Source organism: Mesoplodon mirus (genome assembly GCF_964341445.2).
Source record: "Mesoplodon mirus genome assembly, chromosome: X".
NCBI lineage: Eukaryota > Metazoa > Chordata > Mammalia > Artiodactyla > Ziphiidae > Mesoplodon > Mesoplodon mirus.
In genome coordinates this window covers 36,116,861-36,137,636 of record NC_138981.1, presented here as the reverse complement: position 1 = coordinate 36,137,636, position 20,776 = coordinate 36,116,861, and the positions used below count along the sequence as shown (strand labels likewise).

The 20,776-nt window shown below is 41.1% G+C and overlaps 1 long non-coding RNA gene and 1 pseudogene across 2 annotated transcripts in view; both read left to right on the top strand.

Annotated features, from left to right (window-relative positions):
* Positions 1–20,776, top strand: part of LOC309796877 — a 175,120-nt gene that overhangs the window by 62,133 nt on the left and 92,211 nt on the right. The gene's annotated exons all lie outside the window — the stretch shown is intronic.
* LOC309796956 (ferritin light chain-like) lies at positions 3,114–3,700 on the top strand (annotated as a pseudogene). Its single transcript has one exon. The product of its transcript is annotated as a ferritin light chain-like (transcript).

Genomic DNA, 20,776 nt, shown 5'->3' with positions numbered 1-20,776 from the left:
AATCCTATCGGATGTGCTCCGCACCCAGCTTCAGTGTGCTTTTCTCTTAATGACCAGCATCTGTGACCTTTTTCAGCTTTCCTTTGGGCTACTTGAGTTGCCTAACCTGTACACAGACCCTGGGAATCTATATCCACCCAGAGACGCCCATAGCCAATGGACAGGAATATAAAAGTCCAGTTCCCTTGCCTCATGTTGGTAAACTTTAGGTGTAATTTACACTCCAAAGCTACACCCTGGGATGATTATGAAGCTGAGACTTCCTAAAATTGCAACCTTGCTTCTTGACTTCCTTTCTTTCTCTGTCCTGCTTTCACCACTCTCTTTTGGTCTCTCTGGGAGCACTTTCTCAATAAGTCACTTGCATAGGAATCCTCATCTCAAGGTCTGCTTCTGGGGAACCTGACGCAAGACAGAAGCATTCCAAAGTCTACATTTGAGTGGGAGAGGAGGTGAATTCTACCATTCACATGAGAGGTTCTGTCATCTTATCCTCTCCTATAAGGTAGGCGTTCATTAGATGTTTCTTGCTGTAGTGATGATCTCAAGCTGGAGAACTGAGGAAAGAAACAGACCTCTGCCACCTATGCACTGCTCCCCTCCCTCCACAGCTGACAGGGCCACAGAGGACCTTAGGAGGTGTTGATGAATCTCACTTAGCCAAGGGAAGTAAGAGAAGCTGGCTTTGCTCATGCTTTAAATGAATTAGATCTTGGACACGCAAAGCTGTATCTGTGTGCTTTCATACTTGAAAGGACATTGCCACAGAAGATAGTGATTCAGCAAAACAGGTCTGCAGTGAGGAAACATGGATCAAAAATATATTGGGGTATGCTTCTGATACTTAATAGGGTTTGACAGTGTCTCTACAATTTTATTGCAAAACTGATTGATGATACAGCACTATTTTTTTGAGTGCTTTCTACTTGTTGGCATTGTTTTCTCATGTATTATATCATTGAATCCTTGTGGTCTGCTTGTGAGATATTAACATTGCCATTTTACAGGCAAGAAAGCTGAGGCTCAGAGAGGTTATGCTCCTTGCCTAAGGGTTACACTTGTAACAAGTGGCAAAGCTGGGATTTGAGCCCACGTTATTCTGATTCTGACAACTATGTGCTTAACCACCCACCAGAGTACAGGTCCCACGCTGGCTCTCTTCTCTCTAAAGTGATCACGGAAAGATTTATCAACATTTGCACAAGGCAGAAAACTATCTCATCTGAGAAAGTTTATATAGACAGTTTTCTTTTCCAAGAATAAGTAAATGTATAGGAAATTGAAATATATTAAATGAGCCTGACATGCTGCAATACAGAGAGTATGTTATATGGTGAGGTTTTCTCTAAGCTTTGCATTTTCTTGTTACAAGGTCAATATGATGATTAATGGTTTATGCACAAGGTAGAAAATGATTACTTTCTTTGCAGTTATTTGGAGGGTATTGCATCTGGTATAATTTCTCTATTTGGGGGCATGCTAGGATTGTCCTTGGATTTGAACTTTTGTTTTTCCCCCTCCTCTCCACTCCCAGCCTCTTTTTGGCCCTAGAACCAAGGCCAGAAAGGCTGCAGAACTACTCCTGTTTTACCCAGTTAATTCCCTCCAGGACTGAAAAAGGTGCTATTCCTGAATACTAACAGTTTTTGCAAACCTCAAATGCAATATGAGAACACTTTGGGACGACAGCCTTTAATGAAAAAAAAAAACAAAAACGAACAATATATCCTGTATTTAGATACAGGATATGTGTTCATATTTTAGCTTAAGCAGTGAAGGGAGACTGCAGCTCTTCTTGAAATTTTAAGGTGTCAGTTTTCAACAACACAGAAAGTAAAATTTGAAAGTGGTTGCAAAACAGTGGGTCTTTATTTTTATTTAGAACTAAATCCAAAGTTTAGAGCAAAATTCTCTTCTCTGGGGTTCAAATATTGTTTACCCTGAATAGAATATGCCTTCCTGTGTGATAGAAGACACATGAAAGCATTCTAATTGTGAAACAGCCCCAGGCAAGTGGTATTTAGGAAAATAAAATGCTAAGCATGGAATCATGAAGCTGGAAAAACCCCTATGAGAACATCTAGTTCTGCCCTCATCTTCTAACTGAGAATGACTAACTCATTCTGTATGGGTTTTTTCTATTTTGGTAGGATTTATAAATGTACATTGTCATCTTTAGTGCCCATTCATATGACGTGTTTCAGTTAATGGTGGAATATCTGGGTAATCACGGGAAGCCACCAGTACCTAAGACAACATCTGGCACATAAACAGAATTTAGGAGAACTTTTAGTAGAAGGAATAAATGCATCAACAAATGAAAAAAATGAAGGCTGAATAGTAGAAAATTTATGATGGGATTCTTACTGGTCTGATTAATTAATAAAATAGAAAGGAATTAGCCCAAGTTCAATGTCTTGCAAACTCTACCATTTCACATTACATAGTGTGGATTTTATCCTTCTCAATCAGTAAAGTGACTATGTAATGTATATTCCAAACAAGGACCCTTTTGGGTGTGAAAGGGGGTGTTATTTTTTAAATTAATTAATTAATTTAGGGGACACTATTAATAATTGCACCAGGACAAGACTGCTCTGGGCAAAGTGGAACCAATAGTCACCCTCTCCATAAGGGATCAGGAGCAGGGGAAAAATCTATTCATACAGGCTCTAAAATAAGAAACAACGGGGTGTTAAGTCACAATTGAAGATTGGAGGACGTTCACTATCAATACTTCTGGCTTTCTTACCTTGGACATTCTTATCTCATCTTGGAATTATGGTAAGAAATGGGGCAAAATGATAAAGACTCCCTTCCAATAATTAGGAAAGAAAGAATTAAACTCTTACCAAAAGCTGGACTGGGAGACAGTGTGCCCAGCAGCCCCCCAGGTCTCTCTCTTGCTTCACCAGCATTTGGATGGAATAAAGGGGGTGCTCCCACCCCTGCCTTGCCTCCTCCTCTCCCTCCTCCTCCTCATGCCTCTCACCAACCTCTGGCCCCGCCCCTTTAGTCACAACTTCCGGCAGAATCCTCGAGGCTTATCCTCCACTTCCGGGACCAGCCTAAGGGACACTTTCTGGAGAAGCCTTCTTCACTGCTGACTAACCATGAGCGCCCAGAGCCAGCAGAGTTCCTCCGCCAAGGCGGAGGCTGCCGTCAGCCGCCTGATCAACCTGCACTTGCACGCCTCGTCCACCTACCTCTCCCTGAGCTATTACTTCGAAGGCGACAAGGTGGCTCTGAAGGGCGTGGGCCTCTTCTTACGGGAGCTGGCTGAGGAGAAGCGCGAGGGCTCCCTGCTCCTCTTGAAGATGCAGAAGCAGTGGGGCAGCCGCGCCCCCGGTCCAGGACGGGCAGAAGCTGTCGCCGGACGAGTGGAGCACCATGGTGGACGCCGTGGAGGCTGCCATGGCCCTGGAGAAGAGCCTGAACCAGGCCCTCTTGGATCTGCATACCCTGGGTTCCGCGAGCGCAGACGCCCAGCTCTGCAAGTTCCTGGAGAGCCACTTCCTGGAGGTGGAGATAAAGATCCTCAAGAAGATGGGCGACCACCTGACCAACCTGCGCAAGCTGGCCGGGCCCCAGGCCGGGCCCCTGGCCGGGCAGGGCGAGGATCTCTTCAAAAGGCTCTCCGGCCAGCGCGACTAGGAGCCTCGCGGCGGCCTCTGCAGGACCCCTCTGCCTCCCCCGGTGAGATCTCCGCCCCAGCCTCTTCCACCAAGAGGCAACGCTTTAGCCACCCTGGAACCTTCACCCGAGCCGAGGCACCAGGTAGAAACAAAAAGACTTTTTGCAGAGGGCAAAAAAAAAGCTAGGTTGTGAGAAGAAGAAAAAAAAGTATCTTAATAGCATGAAAGATTTGTAGTCTGTTTAATTCTCTAGATTGTTTATAAAGAAACGGTTCCTAAGTTTTGCGTATCACCTGAGTACATTGAGTATCTGGTAAACTATGTTTTCGCTGTCAAGAAGAAGAAACACACCTGTCCAGAAAATGTCACGTAGAATTTTAGGGGTTTCATGACTTCTCTGGAGTCATTCTGGGTACTGGATTCAACTCTGTTGTTCTAAAATGTATCTTTGGTTTCTCCGAGCAGAGCAGAGAGCTGAGTACCTTGACCGTATCACATTGTGTTCCCCCCTCAACCTCCCAAACTCGTGATAAACTTGCTTTTCCTGATTTTCACGTTGACGTGATGCCATCTGCCTGTGTTGAAGAGAGAGCCCAGTGAAATTCATCTTCGTGTCTCTCGTTAGGTTGCTACTGAGAACACTTTATTAACATCATACACTGACCTCTTTATGAAGCCTCTCAAAAGCAATTTCTTTCTGGTCTTAATATTAGGAATAACGGTGCTTCGCTTAGGTCATTGGTTTGTTTTTGTTTTATGGGCACTGTAAATGATGTAACTAATTAAGTTTCCTTATTTGACTGCCTGCTAAAAAGCTTAGAGCCAAATTTGTGGTCCACCCAGAGTAAACGAGTAAGATTGTATAAGCATTTTGCATACTCTTCGTTCCTGGTTCTTCTAATTGCTTATTGTATTTTACGGATTCTTTCAAGCCACCTTAAACCCCTTCTGGAACAAGGTTGTGTATAAACAGATAAATAAACTTTTAAAATGCCTCTGTATTCATTTTAGAGAAAAGAGAAGATAACTTTAAGGAAGCACTAAGAGAGCCAAAATGATTAGAATGGAGGTAGGTCAGATGGAGGTTACATTCCAGAAGCCAAAAGAAGGAGAAGCAGCAGTAAAATATAGCATTCTTCTTAAAAAATGTGTTTCATTTTTCTGGTGAGTTGTTTTCCTGCTAAATCCGTGCATTTGTGTCTCACAAATAGCAATCTAATAATTGTGCATTATTTTCCTTGCACTTGGAAAAGCTGGAGTTATAACTTGTTCTCAAACCACAGAAGTGGAAAAAAATCAATTCTTTTCCTACAGCAACTTTCCTTCCTGGAGCAGGAAGACCAAAGGCATACTATCATTTCTTTTATCTTACCGGGGTCAGAGGCACAGAAGAGTATTTTACAGAGATTGCGACACCTGTTTTGCTCAGTTAAGGAGAAAACCTTATCTTCCTGTTTTCGTGCAAAGTCCTTTGATAATAAAAAAGAATATACTGGAAAAATTACTCCTACAGAAAAGAGTTTTGCCCATTTGCTGATAGTTGGCAGTAAGAGATATAAGGAAGCAGTAAACAATTTTCAGCTTTGGATTAAAACTTAAAACCAAAATTATTTTCAAATTAGCACTCATATAGACATAAATCTGAATGAGAAAAAAAACCACCTAATAACTATGAGACTAATTGAAAGACTATATTTGGTAGATTATTTGGGAAGAAGGATACAAACATTTGTTTCCAAACAATGACATATTTATCAGACCATATTTACTTATGAGTAATGTTACTCATATTTACTTACAAGTGTCTTTTAATATCAAGAATGGGCTGTAGGAGAAAGCTTTATTAAAGTCTCCCAAATAGGCTGAAATATTCTTTGGCAATCAAATAATTATTGAAAAACAGCAACTGGCTGGGCAGACAATAAACGATTCAAAGACATATGGATAAAATATTAGTTTAGCTTTTAAAAATGACTAAGTTTCTTGGCAAATATATTTGTGGAAAATGGGGATTTGATGACCTTAAACTTCTACAGATTAATCTGGAAACAAATAGCACAGTGATTTTCTCTGTTGCTAACCACTGTACGTATATGTGAGTGTGTGTGTGTGTGTGTGTGTGTGTTAGTGCACTCGCACAGAATTATAATAACTGATTCCTTTAGGCTATGACTGAATTCCTTATACCAGCCTTGAAGGTCTCCTTGGTCTGCCATGTCTAATCTACTTTTTAAATCGAATTTTCCACTACTTCCCTATGGTTGGAAGTTTGGGGAATACCCATTGCTTTCCTTTCATCCAAGTTCAAATCAATTAGAACGGACACAGGAAGCCAGATGGAAATCAAGATAGCTTTATTGGTGGTAAAACCAAATTGGAGAATGTGTTAGAGCTTCCTATTGCCACATTCTGAATTAAACTCAACTACCCAGTTTCAGGAACAGAAGTTGAAACACAGCAGAAGCCAGGCTGGACTGGCTAGCCTTTTCTGCTAACCCCATGGAGACTGGAATCTAGAACAATGCTTGTGGCCCAAGGGAAGTTGGGAGGGCATGGCAGGCCCCATTGCTTTGTTATTACAGTGACCCTGTACTGTGTCTAGTGTGCACCAAAAAAAAAAAAAAACCATCAGGCTCTCACAGTTCTCCACATTCACTCCAGTAACCCTGTTAGGGACCAGAGTGGAAGTTTCCTCTCTTTTATAGAAGTGTGAGGCCTAGGAATCCTGCAAACAACTGCAGCAGCTCTCTGCCATAGCCAAAGTGCTCAGTTTGCTGTCCCAGTACCAGCAATTTTCATGGGGTTCCCTTCGCCTGGAAAGCCCTTCATACTCCTCTTCACCACATCAAACTCAGTCTACTTTTCAGCCTAGTTCCAATCTGCCTTCTGTGAAATCTTCCCTGACCAACCCAAACCAGTCATCTGACATGGATTCATCTCCTTCTCTTGGTTGGAGTCTGAAAGGCAGAAAGCATAGTGGTTGAGCAATGGGCTCTGGGCCAGGCTCCTTGTGTTCAGATCCTGCCTCTAACTCATTTGGTCTAGTCTCTTGACCTTTCTTGGTGCCAGCTTCCTCCTCTGAAAAAGTGGACATGATCATAATAAAGGCGATACTATCCAACTCATAGCTTTTAGGGAGGATTAAATGGGATGAGCCATGTAAGATACCTAAGTCATGGCCCAGCACATGCTAAATGCACAATAATTGTTAGCTTTTTTTTTTTTTTTTTTTGCGGTACGCGGGCCTCTCACTGTTGTGGCCTCTCCCGTTGCGGAGCACAGGCTCCGGACGCGCAGGCCCAGCGGCCATGGCTCACGGGCCCAGCCGCTCCGCGGCATGTGGGATCCTCCCGGACCGGGGCACGAACCCACGTCCCCTGCATCGGCAGGCGGACTCTCAGCCACTGCGCCACCAGGGAAGCCCTGTTAGCTTTTTTTATCAGCTGATTTTATATCCCAGTAGAGCTTAGTAAAGAGCTATGATAGTAACATCTCGAAATAAGCTTGCTTCTCAGTTTCAGGAAAATAGATACCTTTAGATTGTAGAATCCTCCTTAATGATCATTCCTCCCTCTAAACAGGCCCTATGTGTAGAAGTGAAATGTAGGAATTTGCTCATTTCTTGGATATGACATTCAGTATGCAGGAGGGGGGAAAAAATGAAGAAGGACCACCCTCTCTTTAGCCAAATAAGTGGAGCCACCTTATATAGGACCTGGGATTAAATGTTTTAATTACCATCCTGCTAAAAGCAAGCATGACAGCATCTTAACCTCTCTCTCAGGAAGGACAAGCCACACAAAGGGGTCATTTCAGAAACTAATTAGCTGCTGCTGGCTGCTACTCTTTGCATAGTTTCCAATTCTTGGGAGTCTTCTCTGCCCACTCTTTTCACCCACACATCCTCCTCTTTACACTTCGTGGTAGTCTTGGATATGTTAGCTTGAGGGAGCAGGGACTGAATAGGCGCAGTCAAAACTCCAGGTGTCACTGAGGCCTTGAACTTCCTTACCGACGGGGCTGTTTGAAGCTCTTACTTTTGGAGTACTATGTGGTTGACTCTCTCCAAAGAGATATACAGTCTTAGAGGGTTAGGTTAAAAATGCTACTTATTTAGAAAAAGACCACATTTTTACTACATTTATGTCATGTTATTTATCCCCATATGCCATTTATCCACCTTGATGAATAATTTATTCTTCATAATAATAAAGCAGGCACTACTTCATGGGAGTGGGAGGAGGCACACATTAGGAAACAGTTTTGAATTAATATGAGTTTTCAGCTGAGTATAAAGTCCCCGAGAAGCATATATACTCTTCAGGATTTTATCAGTTCTGATGGCTAAATTAGGGATCATAAGGGGAAGCAGAGAAAAGTCTGGATTTCATCAGGAGACCTCAAAGGGCCCTCTCCTGCACGAGGTATCAGGTCAAAGTGTGGGAGATGTGGGTAGAGGCAGCTATTCTGGGATTTAAAATCAAGTACATATCCCTGCTAAAAATTCACACCCTGAATCTAATAATGAGAAAACATCAGAGCCAAATTGAATGGCATGCTACAAAATATCTAGCCTATAATTCTCAAAAGTGTGAAGGTCAAGAAATTAGGAGTTTGGGATTAACAGCTACACACTACTGTATATAAAACAGATAATAAGAAACAGCAAGGACCTACTGTATAGCACAGGGAACTATATTCAATATCTTGTAATAACCTTGTAATAATCTATAATGAAAAAGATTTAGAAAAAGAATATATATATATATATATATATATATATATATATATATATAACTGAACCACTTTGATGTACACCTGAAACTAACACAACATTGTAAATCAACTATGCTTTAATAAAAAAGAAAGAAAAGCAGAGAAAGACTAAGGAATTGTACCAGGTTAAAGAAGACTAAAAAGCATGACAACTAAATTCATGATCTTGGATGGGACCTGTGTAGGGGTAAAAATCTATAAAGGACATTGAGACAATTTATAAAATTTTAATAGGGACCATGGATTGGATAATGGTATTGTATCAATGTTAAACTTCCTGATTTGGATAAGTTCATGATAGTTTGGTAGGAGAATGTCCTTGCTTTCAGAAAACATACACCAAAGTATTTAGGGGTATAGCTGAGCACAATTTCTCTAACTTATTCAAAAATGGTTAGGAAAAACAATTGGTGAATCTGTATGAAGGGTAAACTATTGCTGCAACTTTCCTGTAAGTTTGAATTTATATCTAAATAAAAAGTTTTCCCTAAAAGTCAATTCAGATAATTTAGACCTATAATTACTACATTTAGCATAGTACCTAAGTTATACTAAGTGCTCAAAAATAATTTATTGAATGAATATTGTAATGGCTTTCAAGTGACCCTGTGGACCTAGCTTTCTAGTCACAGGACTTCATAACCAATTTAACTACCAGAAAATTCCAAATTCTTTTTTTCTCCCTGAACATAAATTATATACTTTCAGATTTCTTATCTAACCCTCACCCCCATAAAGGATGTCAACAATTTTTTTTTCAAAAAGAGAGTAGCCAGAACAAGGAGGCAAGGAAGAGGAAATCCTATTACTTTATCACCACGCAAGTGGTACTGCTGCTGGATTAAGTATTCTAATTTTCCAGACCTTATGGTTTTATATCTTCAAAGAAGAATCTGTGCTACTTGCTTTTCTGGTGAAAAAAATTCTTTCAGCCATTATATGCCTTTAATACTATGCAGCGCTTCAGAATTTAAAACTCTTGTCAAACTGAAAAGGTTATAGAGCAGGATTTTCACTTTTATTCCCCTTCTTTTCAGCTCTCATTCCACACTTGTGAATGCTATCAGCACATATACATACTATAACCTTTCTTTTGGGCCTTTCTCTTTGCTTATCATCTCAAAAAATGCATTCCCTGATGTTCAAAATGTACCTGATGTTCACAGCTAGACTTCGGTATTATTACAAGCTGGTCAGACATTTACAGCCAGCCCATTTTGTTCTGTTGGACATAAACAATCTCACAGAATACCAAACTCAGATAAAGTTACTCTGAGACCATAATAAAATGAAACAAAACAAGGTTACTTCATAATATTGTCTAAGCACAGACAAAATCAAAGTCACTGTGCCTCTTACAAAATACCCAATCATAGGATTGCCCCCACTTTCTGACAGCATCTAATCTAGAGCAGATCTCTGCTTCCTTGGTCCCTCCCCCAAATCATCTATCCAAAGCCCAAATCCTATAATAATTTCTTTCTCCATACTCTTACTGAGACACCCCACAGTCCCTCATGATGTGTGTTCTTTGTCTGCAATGAGTAAAATTCCAACTTTTTTTAACTACGGGTGTGTTCTTGGTTGTCTTTGACTGAAGGGCAAGGACATGCTGTTCTGGGGAATATTCTCCATTCAATCTACAAATACTTGATAGTTGTATTAGAAGTGCCCAGAGCAGGTATGTTCAGCCTCTTGTTTCATCTAATCAGGAAGTATTTGTTGGTCATGTTCATTTGTTCATTCAAAAATATTTATTAAGCATTTACTCTATACCAGGCACTGAGCTAAGTGCTGCAGATAAAGAAATGTTTAAGACATAGTTTACTTTCTCAATGAGCTCACACTCTGGTAGGCAAGACTAACACAGAAAAACATAAACTTCAGTACAGTATGTAAATTCTATGGTGGAAGTTAAGAGCTAGGTAGTGGTTTGCAAAAAGGGCAGGATTACTCTACTTGGGTGGAACATGAAGCACTTTTATGAAAGAAAAGTTATTTAGCTGATCTCGAAAGACGATCAGTGTTGACCAGTTGGACGGGGGAAGAAGAGGTATTCTAGACAGAGAGGAGGCACGTGAGGTAAATCAAGTGACTGGAACGCTTGCAATGAGAGAGTGGACTGCAAAGAGGAGTCTGGAGAGGGAGTCTGGGGAAGGCCCAGGTCACGGTGGCCTTAGTGGATTTAATCTCCCAGTAGCAAGGAGATCTCCAGAATTTATGGGGGGAAGCAATACAAATACTATAAGCTGTGGCCCATGCATTCAACGAGTTTACATTCCTGTTGGTGAAATGAAACTCACACATAAAAAAACAACCAGAGAGTAAAACAAGCAATATAGAATTATAACACCCGCATCCTCTTCCTCTACCCTGGAAATTGCTTGTAAACAGTTCCCATACAACTCTTTGCCAGAGGGCACTCTCTGGGCGGAGGAGCTTGCTTGGTCTGCATGTGGGAGATTTCAGAAGTGCCGTGTTAACTTTCGCCCTTTCCTCATAGTGACCTTGAACTGATAAGGGGTGGGAATTAGTGTATAAATATCTCAGTGTCCTCAGCTCTCAGTAGGACAATTCTGAGACATGTTTTACACAATGTCTCAGAAAGTGCCCAGTGAGATGGAGCCCTGGGTTTCCCACAGCTGTTAACACTTTCATTTATATACATTTTATCAGTTTTCCTTCCTTCCTTCCTTCCTTCCTTCCTTCCCTCCGTCAGCATGTTTCTGGAGATCATACCTCTCCCAATAAATTACTTGTGCCCAAATCCTTGCTGAGGGTCCACTTTTTCAAAACCCCAAACTAAGACAAAGATGAAGTAATAAATTATGTGTTACAGTCTCTATTGACTCTAGGAACTTCTGGAAGAACCCATTCTGTTCTCCCTTTATCCTCCAAACAGTGTGCCTCACCCTTCTGCCCCTACAACCTTGTGCCATACATTGCTCATGACTTTGCCCCTAGGTAGGTAACAGTCTATCTTCACTGTGTTGATGGTCCTGGGGAGACCCAGCCTGAAAAGCTCCCACTTCCATGCAAAGCTGCTTTTATTCTGGTATCCGCTAGGCGAGTGATTTGGCTGCCTTTCAACTTTCAGTTAAAATCATCACATTTGGGGGGCACTGAGACCATTGCCAGTCACTGTAGCTTCCTAAATATTCATAAGTATAACAGCTGGGGCTTGGTAAACACATTTTTCCAGACAGTGGTCGTTCGGAATTCTCTGAGTAATGACAGCCTTAGTACTGGGATCAGCTATAAATTTATTCATCTAAACATCAAGGTCATGGACCCACTGAGACTCAAGAAGAACACTTGAGCCTATTTCTCTGAAGCAAATATTAATGAGCCGGATGTCTATTCTTGAGTCAGCTCACATTCCAATTATTATTAGCGGCTTGCATCAGTAAACTTGTATTTAGCATGACACCTGTTGCAAAGAGGATCATGTTTCTTTATGCCTGTAACAACAATTTAAATCTCTAGGAGCAGTCAGACCTTGACATTGAATCTATTTCTATAACAGCATTGACTGGAAAATCTTTTTGGCATGGTCAGATAGAGTGAGAACTAAGACCAAAACAAGAAATTGGAATGTGATGCCTTTTCAAATGACTAACCAAGAGCTAGTAAGAATTGTGAAAGTATGTATTAAAAATGGAATTTACTAAATTCCATTTATTTATTTATAAAATCAATATATAAATATAAAAATCAATAATGGGGATAGTGGTTAAGTGGATATATACTTTTATTAAAACTCACTGAACTGTACACATAAAATCTGTGCATGTTGCATGTAAATTATACCTTCATAAAGTTGATTAAAATTAATACACTTTAGGGCTTCCCTGGTGGCACAGTGGTTGAGAGCGCGCCTGCCAATGCAGGGGACACGGGTTCGTGCCCCGGTCCGGGAAGGTCCCACATGCCACGGAGCAGCTGGGCCCATCAGCCATGGCCACTGAGCCTGCATGTCCGGAGCCTGTGCTCCGCAATGGGAGAGGCCACAACAGTGAGAGGCCCACGTACTGCAAAAAGAAAAAATTAATACACTTTATATATAGAAGCAATAACAAGTTAGAAAATATAATGGAAGAGAAGACCCCATTTAAAACAGCAAATAATAAACCAAAATAAATAAAATATAATACCTAGTTGGAAACTTATTTTTAAAAACTCCAAAACCTATATGAGAAAAACTATAACACACTTCTGAAATACACAAAAATACACAGGAACAAATAAAAAGACGTACCATATTCTGGTTAGGAAAATGTATATCACTAAGATGTCAATTCACCTTAGGTTAATTTCTTAGTTCACATACTAACTGAATATTTAATAGTATTGAAGAATTATTATTAATTTTTGGATGTGATAATGGTATCGCAAAAGAATCCTTATCTTTTGGTAATACGTTTTGAAATATTTATGAATAAAATAATATGATTGTCTGGGTTTTGCTTCAAAAAACTCCAGTGGTGGGGAGAGGGGAGAAGTGGTTGAAGGTATAGATGAAACAAGATGACCATTTTCACGTCAAGTAGTTAGATAAAAAGTGTAAGTAAATCAAATTCTATTTACAGATATCATTATAATTTTCTACTTTCCCTCCTTACAGTGGTTGACCAGACAAACAAAACCTGAAACATATAAACCAGTATTTCCCAAAACCAAAAGGAAAGGAAAGGAAACAAAAAGGAAAGAAAGGGAAGGAAAGGAAGGAAGGGTAAGGAAGGAAGGGATGAAGAGGGGGAGGGAGGGAGAGAGGGAAGAGAAAACATTTATATGATCAAGTAAGGTTGGAATATATTTCAGATTTTTTTTTTTTTTTTTTTTTTTTGCGGTACGCGGGCCTCTCACTGTTGTGGCCTCTCCCGTTGCGGAGCACAGGCTCCGGACGTGCAGGCTCAGCAGCCATGGCTCACGGGCCCAGCCGCTCTGCGGCATGTGGGATCCTCCCGGACCGGGGCACGAACCCGTGTCCCCTGCATCAGCAGGCGGACTCTCAACCACTGCGCCACCAGGGAAGCCCCTCAGATATTTTCTTACTCTTATAGATTCACAGTGCACATTAGCCAGTGATTCTTAATCAGGTGAATATCAGAACTATCCAGAGAGTGATATTTTTTTTCTCTTATTCCGTAGATCTGGGTGGGGCCCAGTCATCTGTAGTATTTTAAAGTTCCCCAGGTGACTCGAATGTACATTTTTGAGTGGGAGTCACTATGAGCATATAAAATACCTAGAAAATTCCTGCAGTCAAGAAACTTGTTTGATATTACTTACCTTGATATTTCCAAAACTTATGTTACCAAGGAACCCTTTTATCGTATAACACTTATTAAGATCTCCCAAACCAGTGGTCTGTAACAGGCAGTAAAACACAAGCTCAAGCTTCCTTGAATGCTATGTAAACAGTAGGAGCTTGGATTAGATTACCTCCAAGGTATCTTCTAGCTATAAAATTTGCAAATTGTAAGGCCCAGATCTCTAGGGGTGAAAAGTAACTACCAACATAATTAACTTGTACCTTTATATTCAGCCAAATGATTCCCCCAATCAATAATATACTGATGAATTTAGATGTACTTTTAGTCCATATTTTTGATAGCTTTGTGTCTTCCAAACTTGCTCCCCTATTTCATCCCCTACCTTTCAGCTTAAATATATCATCCGATTAAGATTAGTAAAGCCTTTCCAATGTCTTTCTCACTTTTTAGTGGAAGAAATAGAATTTATGGCACTACCTTGAAAAATAAACTCTACCAATAGGATGTTTATAGCTTTCAAAAACAAAAGTTTAAGAAAGTAGCTTTTTATTGACCCCTCCAATTAAAAAGCAAACATCAGTGGGAGCAGAGGCCTTTGGGAATTAATGGTTGTTGCTGGGGTGACCAACCATTCTGGTTTGCCAGGGACCGAGCTGTTTCCCTGGATGCAGGACTTTCAGTGCTAAAACAAGAACAATCTCAGACAAATCAGGACAGTTGTTGCCAACTGCTGTTTGAAAAGGATGGAGAAGGTGTGCACTTTTCCCTGTGGTTCGTTACGCAATTGCTTTTATCTTCTGGACTTTTTTCTACTCCTACCATCATAGTGGCTGACTGTGGCTCAATGTCATTCATTCCATTATTACCTTTTCTTGCTGTGGGAGTTGAAGGGCTGCATGCTTTTCAGTTTTACTTCTATCTTCTCTGAGTTTTAATCTGTCATCCCATGGCAACAAGAGGCATAGAGAGCTGGAGAAAGCATGCTTGGCTGATGTCCATTTACATGACAACTGTGCTATATGTGGGTGGGGATGCAGGGACAGGAACAGGCACACACTGGAAAACATGATGTTGACTGGGAGTCACCGAACCTAACTTTACTTATCACTGTGCAGTAAGCCAGCTGGTACCCAATTTGCATTGTCCCTTATTGATTGATTAATTGATTGAAACAAGCAGAAAGCCAAAAGCTTACTTTGAATGCATTAAAAAAATTCCTTACCCAATCCTCACTCCTAATTTATTTGTTGTTTACTTGGTTCTAAGGGCACCAAGTACCAATCACACTGGAAAGTTAATGCTTTTCTAGCGGTTTATTGCCACCATCCTAGCTAAGTTTATTGGACTGTGAAAGCACCAGAGGTGATAGATTATTGGTTAGAATTTTTATTGGTAAGTCACTGAGCCAGAAGTAGTTAAGTGTTACACAGAATAACAAGCCTGCCTCTGCTTTCCAGGTAGCAATTGTTTTTTTGTTGTTGTTTTGGTTTGGGTTAGGTTGGGTTTAGGTTTTTTAAAAAAATACCACATATTTATTATCTCCCAGTTTCTGTGAGTCAGGAATTCAGGCACAGGTTAACTGAGCCCTCTGGCTCAGGAACTCTCATAGGCTGCAATCAAGATGTGGACTGTGGCTGTAGTCTCACTGGGGAAGGATTCAGTTCCAAGCTCACTCAGGTGGTTGTTGGCAGGATTCAGTTTCTTGCAAGTGTTTGGACTGAGGGCCTCAATTGTTTGCTGGCTCTTGACTGGAGGCCACCAGGAATTTCTTATCACATCGGCCTCCCCAGCATGGCAGCTTGCTTCATCAAAGCCAGCAAGAGGGTCTGCTAGCAAGAAGGAATTCACAATCTTGGAACTGTCATGGAAGTATCATCTCATCACCATATTCTATTTGTTAGAGGCAAGTCACTAGGTCCAGTTCACACTCAAGGAGAGAGGATTACATTCAGGTGTGAATACTAAGAAAGTGATCATGGGGTGAGGGGCATCTTAGATGTAGTTGCTTCCATTTAGCAATTTTGGAAGCAGCATAGCAAAGTGGTTGACTGAACTGCCTCTGAAGCCTTGTTTGGATTCCTGGCATTGCAACCTCATAGCTGTATGGCCTTGAAAAAGTTACTTAACCTCTCTAAGCTTCAGTTTCCCCATCTGTTAATTCAGAATAATAACAGTACTTAGCTCTCAGAGTGGTTGTGAGGGTTAAATTTAAATGAAATTACTTATGTACATGTTTAGCATGGTGCCTGGCATGCGGTAGGTACTCAGAAATGTTCCTTGTCTTAGCCAGGGTTTCCTAGCAGCACCCTGAGAGACAGGCAGATGGGTTAGGGAGCAGGGCAGAAGAGGAAGTCAAGCCAGGGTGATATCTCAGCAAAAATCCTGCAAGGGTTAACTTCAGCCTGATCCTGCAGAGGAACTCTCAGTGTGAGTTAGCCCTCCAAGTTGTATCATCTTGAGGTCAGGCAGTTGGGCTTTCATACTCCCATGCTCGATATCAACAACTGGTCAACAACCACCCATCCCAAGGTAGAGTGGGGGGACGAAAACTCCCAGCACTAGCCCTCTGACCCTCTACTGGCAAAGCAGCTCCAGTAGCCTGAGGGCAGCTCTCTGAAGAACAGCTGCCACAGGTGCTGGCCTGGCAATTCAAAGAACACTGACATTGGTGGAGGGAGGCCACAGAATAGGAAAATGGCAAAAAGGGATCTGGGTGGAGCGCTGATATTGTCCAACATGTTACCCAATTTAAAAAAGGAGGTTAAGGGCTTCCCTGGTGGCGCAGTGGTTGAGAGTCCGCCTGCCGATGCAGGGGACACGGGTTCGTGCCGTGGTCCGGGAAGATCCCACATGCCGCGGAGCGGCTGGGCCCGTGAGCCATGGCCGCTGAGCCTGCGCGTCCGGAGCCTGTGCTCCGCAACGAGAGAGGCCACAACGGTGAGAGGCCCGCGTACCGCAAAAAAAAAAAAAAAAAAAGGAGGTTCCAGGCTGAGCGGGGGGGTAAAACAAGTTCACAGAAAACTGTAATTAGATGCAAAATGTAATCATTGCTGTAATTGAAGTTTCAGATGGTGTCTTGGCAGAAGTTTCAGCCAGATATTTACAAGGGAAGATAGGAAAGAAGGCATCCAAAATGATATTGAATATTGATCAAAATTTTAACAAGCAGAGATGAGGGTAGTGGTATGAACAGAGGCATGGAGATAGGGAATATGGGAACAGATTTAGGGAACAAGTAATTCAGTTTTCTTGTAGGGTATAGAGGGGGAGTGGGGGAAAAGCCAAGCATAGACGGGTTGGGGATAGATCACAAAGAAGCTTGAATGTGGGGATGATAAATTTGCACTTAACTGAGAAGAAACTAAGGAGCCATTCAAGGTTTTTGAACAGGGAAGCTATCATTGCTCTACTTTAGGAAATTAATTTGACTTTGCTGAATGTGATGGCTTAGAGTAAGAAAGGAAAGATAGGGAGAGAGAAATTAGAAGCTTATTACAAAAGCAATATGAGTGATTGTGAGGATTGGGAGTAGGGTAGTGAGAATGGGAACGGGGGGCAGACGCAGATGTTACAAAGGCAGAGAGCTTACATATTTGGCAATTGACTGGATAAAGTGAGGAACAAAGAACAGGCTTCCAGCCTTTGGGAAAGGAGATAATTTGTGGGAGAACATAATGAATTTATCTTGGGGCCTGTTGAGTTTAAGATGTTGTTGGATTATGCAGAGCCATCAGGAAGCTGTGAACACAGGGATAGATAGAGCTTGAGGAAATAATTGAATTAAGAGATAGAGGTTTGGCAGATGAAAGCATGGACATTGATGAACTCAAGGTTCAAAAGTGAGAAAAAAATAACGACCAGTGGCAGTCTTGGAAAGCATCTAGGAGCAAGAGGAGGAAGAAAATCAGTGCAGAACACAGAGAAGGAGCATATGCAGAAGTAGAGTGAAGAGGCTTCAGTGTCATAACAGTCAGAAGAAGATGGGCTTCCCTGGTGGCACAGTGGTTGAGAGTCCGCCTGCCGATGCAGGGGACACGGGTTCGTGCCCCGGTCCGGGAAGATCCCACATGCCGCAGAGCGGCTGGGCCCGTGAGCCGTGGCCGCTGAGCCTGCGCGTCCGGAGCCTGTGCTCCGCAACGGGAGAGGCCACAACAGTGAGAGGCCCGCGTACCGCACAAAAAAAGTCAGGAGAAGAGACGGGCTCAAAGAGAACAACATGAAAAAAAAACGGAGAGGTGGAGAGGAATAGGGAGAAGGAGACAGCAGTGGGATTGACAATTAGTTCATCTATGACATTTGGTGAGTGGTTTCATTGGGGTGGCAAAAATGGAATCCACACTTCAAAGGGATAAGCAATGAGCAGGTTATGAGAATTTTTTCAAGAAGTCTGATGGCAGTGAGTTTGGCAGCTTGTGAGAGGTAGGGTATAATTATTTTTCATACAGGATAAACCTAAAAATGTAAGCAAGGGGAAGGGACAATAAAACAGGAGTAATTAAAATATAGATTGATGGAGCCAGATCTAAAGTATCACCAGAAGAGACTGAGGTCAAGAGAATATATGTATTCTTGCTGTCCTTGCCAGCACTGGTCAGGTAAATAACCCATTACAGCTTCCTGTGGCTGACGTAGTTGTCATCCCCTGCCCCCATCTCATTCCCTTTAAACTTCGAATCTTTCAAATTTTTACTCAAATAGTGTCTCTAGTAAAGTGTCTAATTTCAGATGAAGTTTGCCATTTGTGAGAGTAATTTGCAAAAGATGACTATAGCAGGGTGAGGAATAGCGGATGCGTGACTAGCAGTGAAAACTCACAAATCCACCCACCACACTCATCATTATGGAGGAGAGCAATTACCCTAGAACAAAATGCAATTTCCACATCTAATTTTTGGTTTCTGTGTTAACTAAAGGTTACACCAGCACACAGATAAAATATCCTTCAGTTGAACTTCATATGCCCAGTCACTCGAGATAACTCTAAAGGTAAAAGATCTGGGGACAAGTTTATTAGTCAAAGGCTCTAAATAGAATCAAAATGGAAAGAATCTTAAAAGTAGTCACTATATGATCTTCAATATATTTTTGTTGCTGTTGTTTGTGTTTCTTTTCTCAGATACTAGGAGAAGGGATTTGGGGTTCTAAAGTGAGCCTGGACATGAAGAAAGTAAAGCTACCTCTGTGACATTATTACAGTTTTCCCAGAGTATCATCCTGAATTACAAACATGAAATTAAGCTTCTTAGATGAAGCAAGGCTCTGCCTCGTGCATACAGTGACAGTGGCAGCTGTCTTCCCCTATTAAGGGATTAGTGGTGGTGGTGGTGATAGTGACCTCTGAAAGCTGTGCAGAGCCATGCTGCACTGTGTAGTCACTTTCCTGCTGCTAAATTTATATGTGCCATGGTTAAAAACTTGGAATTAATTTAGCCATATCATATGTGCATGAGGTAGTTTCTTTTCACCAATCTGTAGCCTATAAGGAAAAAAACCTAAGGACCAAACAATGCAACAGGAAAAAAAATTCACACACATAAATTGAGAAAACACTGCTGAAATTAAAAAGCCTTTGAATATACAGATGGGAATGGCATGATATATCCCAGGAAAATTTGATACTGAATGAGCATGCTAGTTATTAATCTCTCAGCTCCAAATATACCCTTCTTTTATACTCCACTTGGTGATGCTGTGGCTGAGAATCTGGAAATTACATTTTTCATTTGCCAGATGGTTTCTCGTTAGGCTCTACCAATATTGGAAGGCAGGAGGAGGGAGCATCCTTCCTTCTCTTTGTATGATACTCCCCATCAGCATAGAACCAGCAAAGGTACTTTATTGGTTCCTGTCTCCAGCTTCTTTGGGTATTTCCATTACTGATTGGTCTTACCCCTTTGAGATAACAGCAGCAGCCAGAAGTATACACTCTTCAGAGGTCTGAGGTTCAACTCTGCAGGGTCTCTTCAAGCTCCTGAAGTAACAACACCAGCCAACCAGCCAGGCAGCACCCCATTCTTGGGGACTGGAGTCCCCTCCTCCAAGCTTCTGGGTTCTGATCACCTCCTCCCTTTATTTTCCCAGTCTTAGAAGTGATCGCTGTTTTCCACAGGTGTAACCTCTGGGTTACCTCAGTGTTCTCCTTTTGTTCTTTCAGCCCTCTTACACCCATACAAAGTTCCCTATATTAAATACCCTCTGTTGAAATACCTAGCATGATGTCTGTTTTAATGACTGGACCCTGACTGATAGAATGAGCAAGAACAAAGCATATCCCAGTAAATTTCCTAGACTTCAAAAACAAAGTGTCCTGTGGGCAGTAAAACATAAAGATAAAAAAAAGTGAAACATAAAAAAAAACATAAAGATAAAGATTTTTTAAAAAAGGTTGACTTTTGACTTCTGTTCAGTAATATTCAACCCTAGAAGATAGTAAATACAATAATGCCTATAAGCTTCTAAGGGAAAAAAGAGCCCTAAGAAGATTATAACCATCTAAAATGTTGTTCAAGTGTAGAGCCAACAGATAAATATTTTCAGACATGCGAGAATTCAAGAAATATATTCCTTTAAAATATTCTTGATGAAACTAAAATAAGGAATTTTCTCAAACAAAAGATGGAGTGTCTATGACAAATGAACTGGCAACAGGCATTAACTTCTCTTAAATATATCCCTCAGAAACTAACACACCATTGTAAAGCAATTATACTCCAATAAACATGTTTAAAATATAGATATATGTAGACTGCAAATGTAAAACATGGCAATAAGCCAAAAATTTACTAACAAAACTCAAGAAGTAGAGGAGATACGTTTTCTAACAAATTGTCAACTTTTTGTAGAAATGCAGTAGACTTTTATACATTTTTTTTAATTCAGGGAACCTGCCAAACTTTTAACTCTTGTAAATTATAAATTCTGTCAGATTTTCTACATAATCACATCATCTGCTATAATGACAGCTTTTCCTTTTTTCTATACTTGTACATTAAAATTTTTTTCTTGTTTGGTTGCACCGGCTAGGATGTCCAGTACAATTGAATAGAAATGGTGATAGAAGGCCCCTTTGTCTTTTTTTTTTTCCGGATC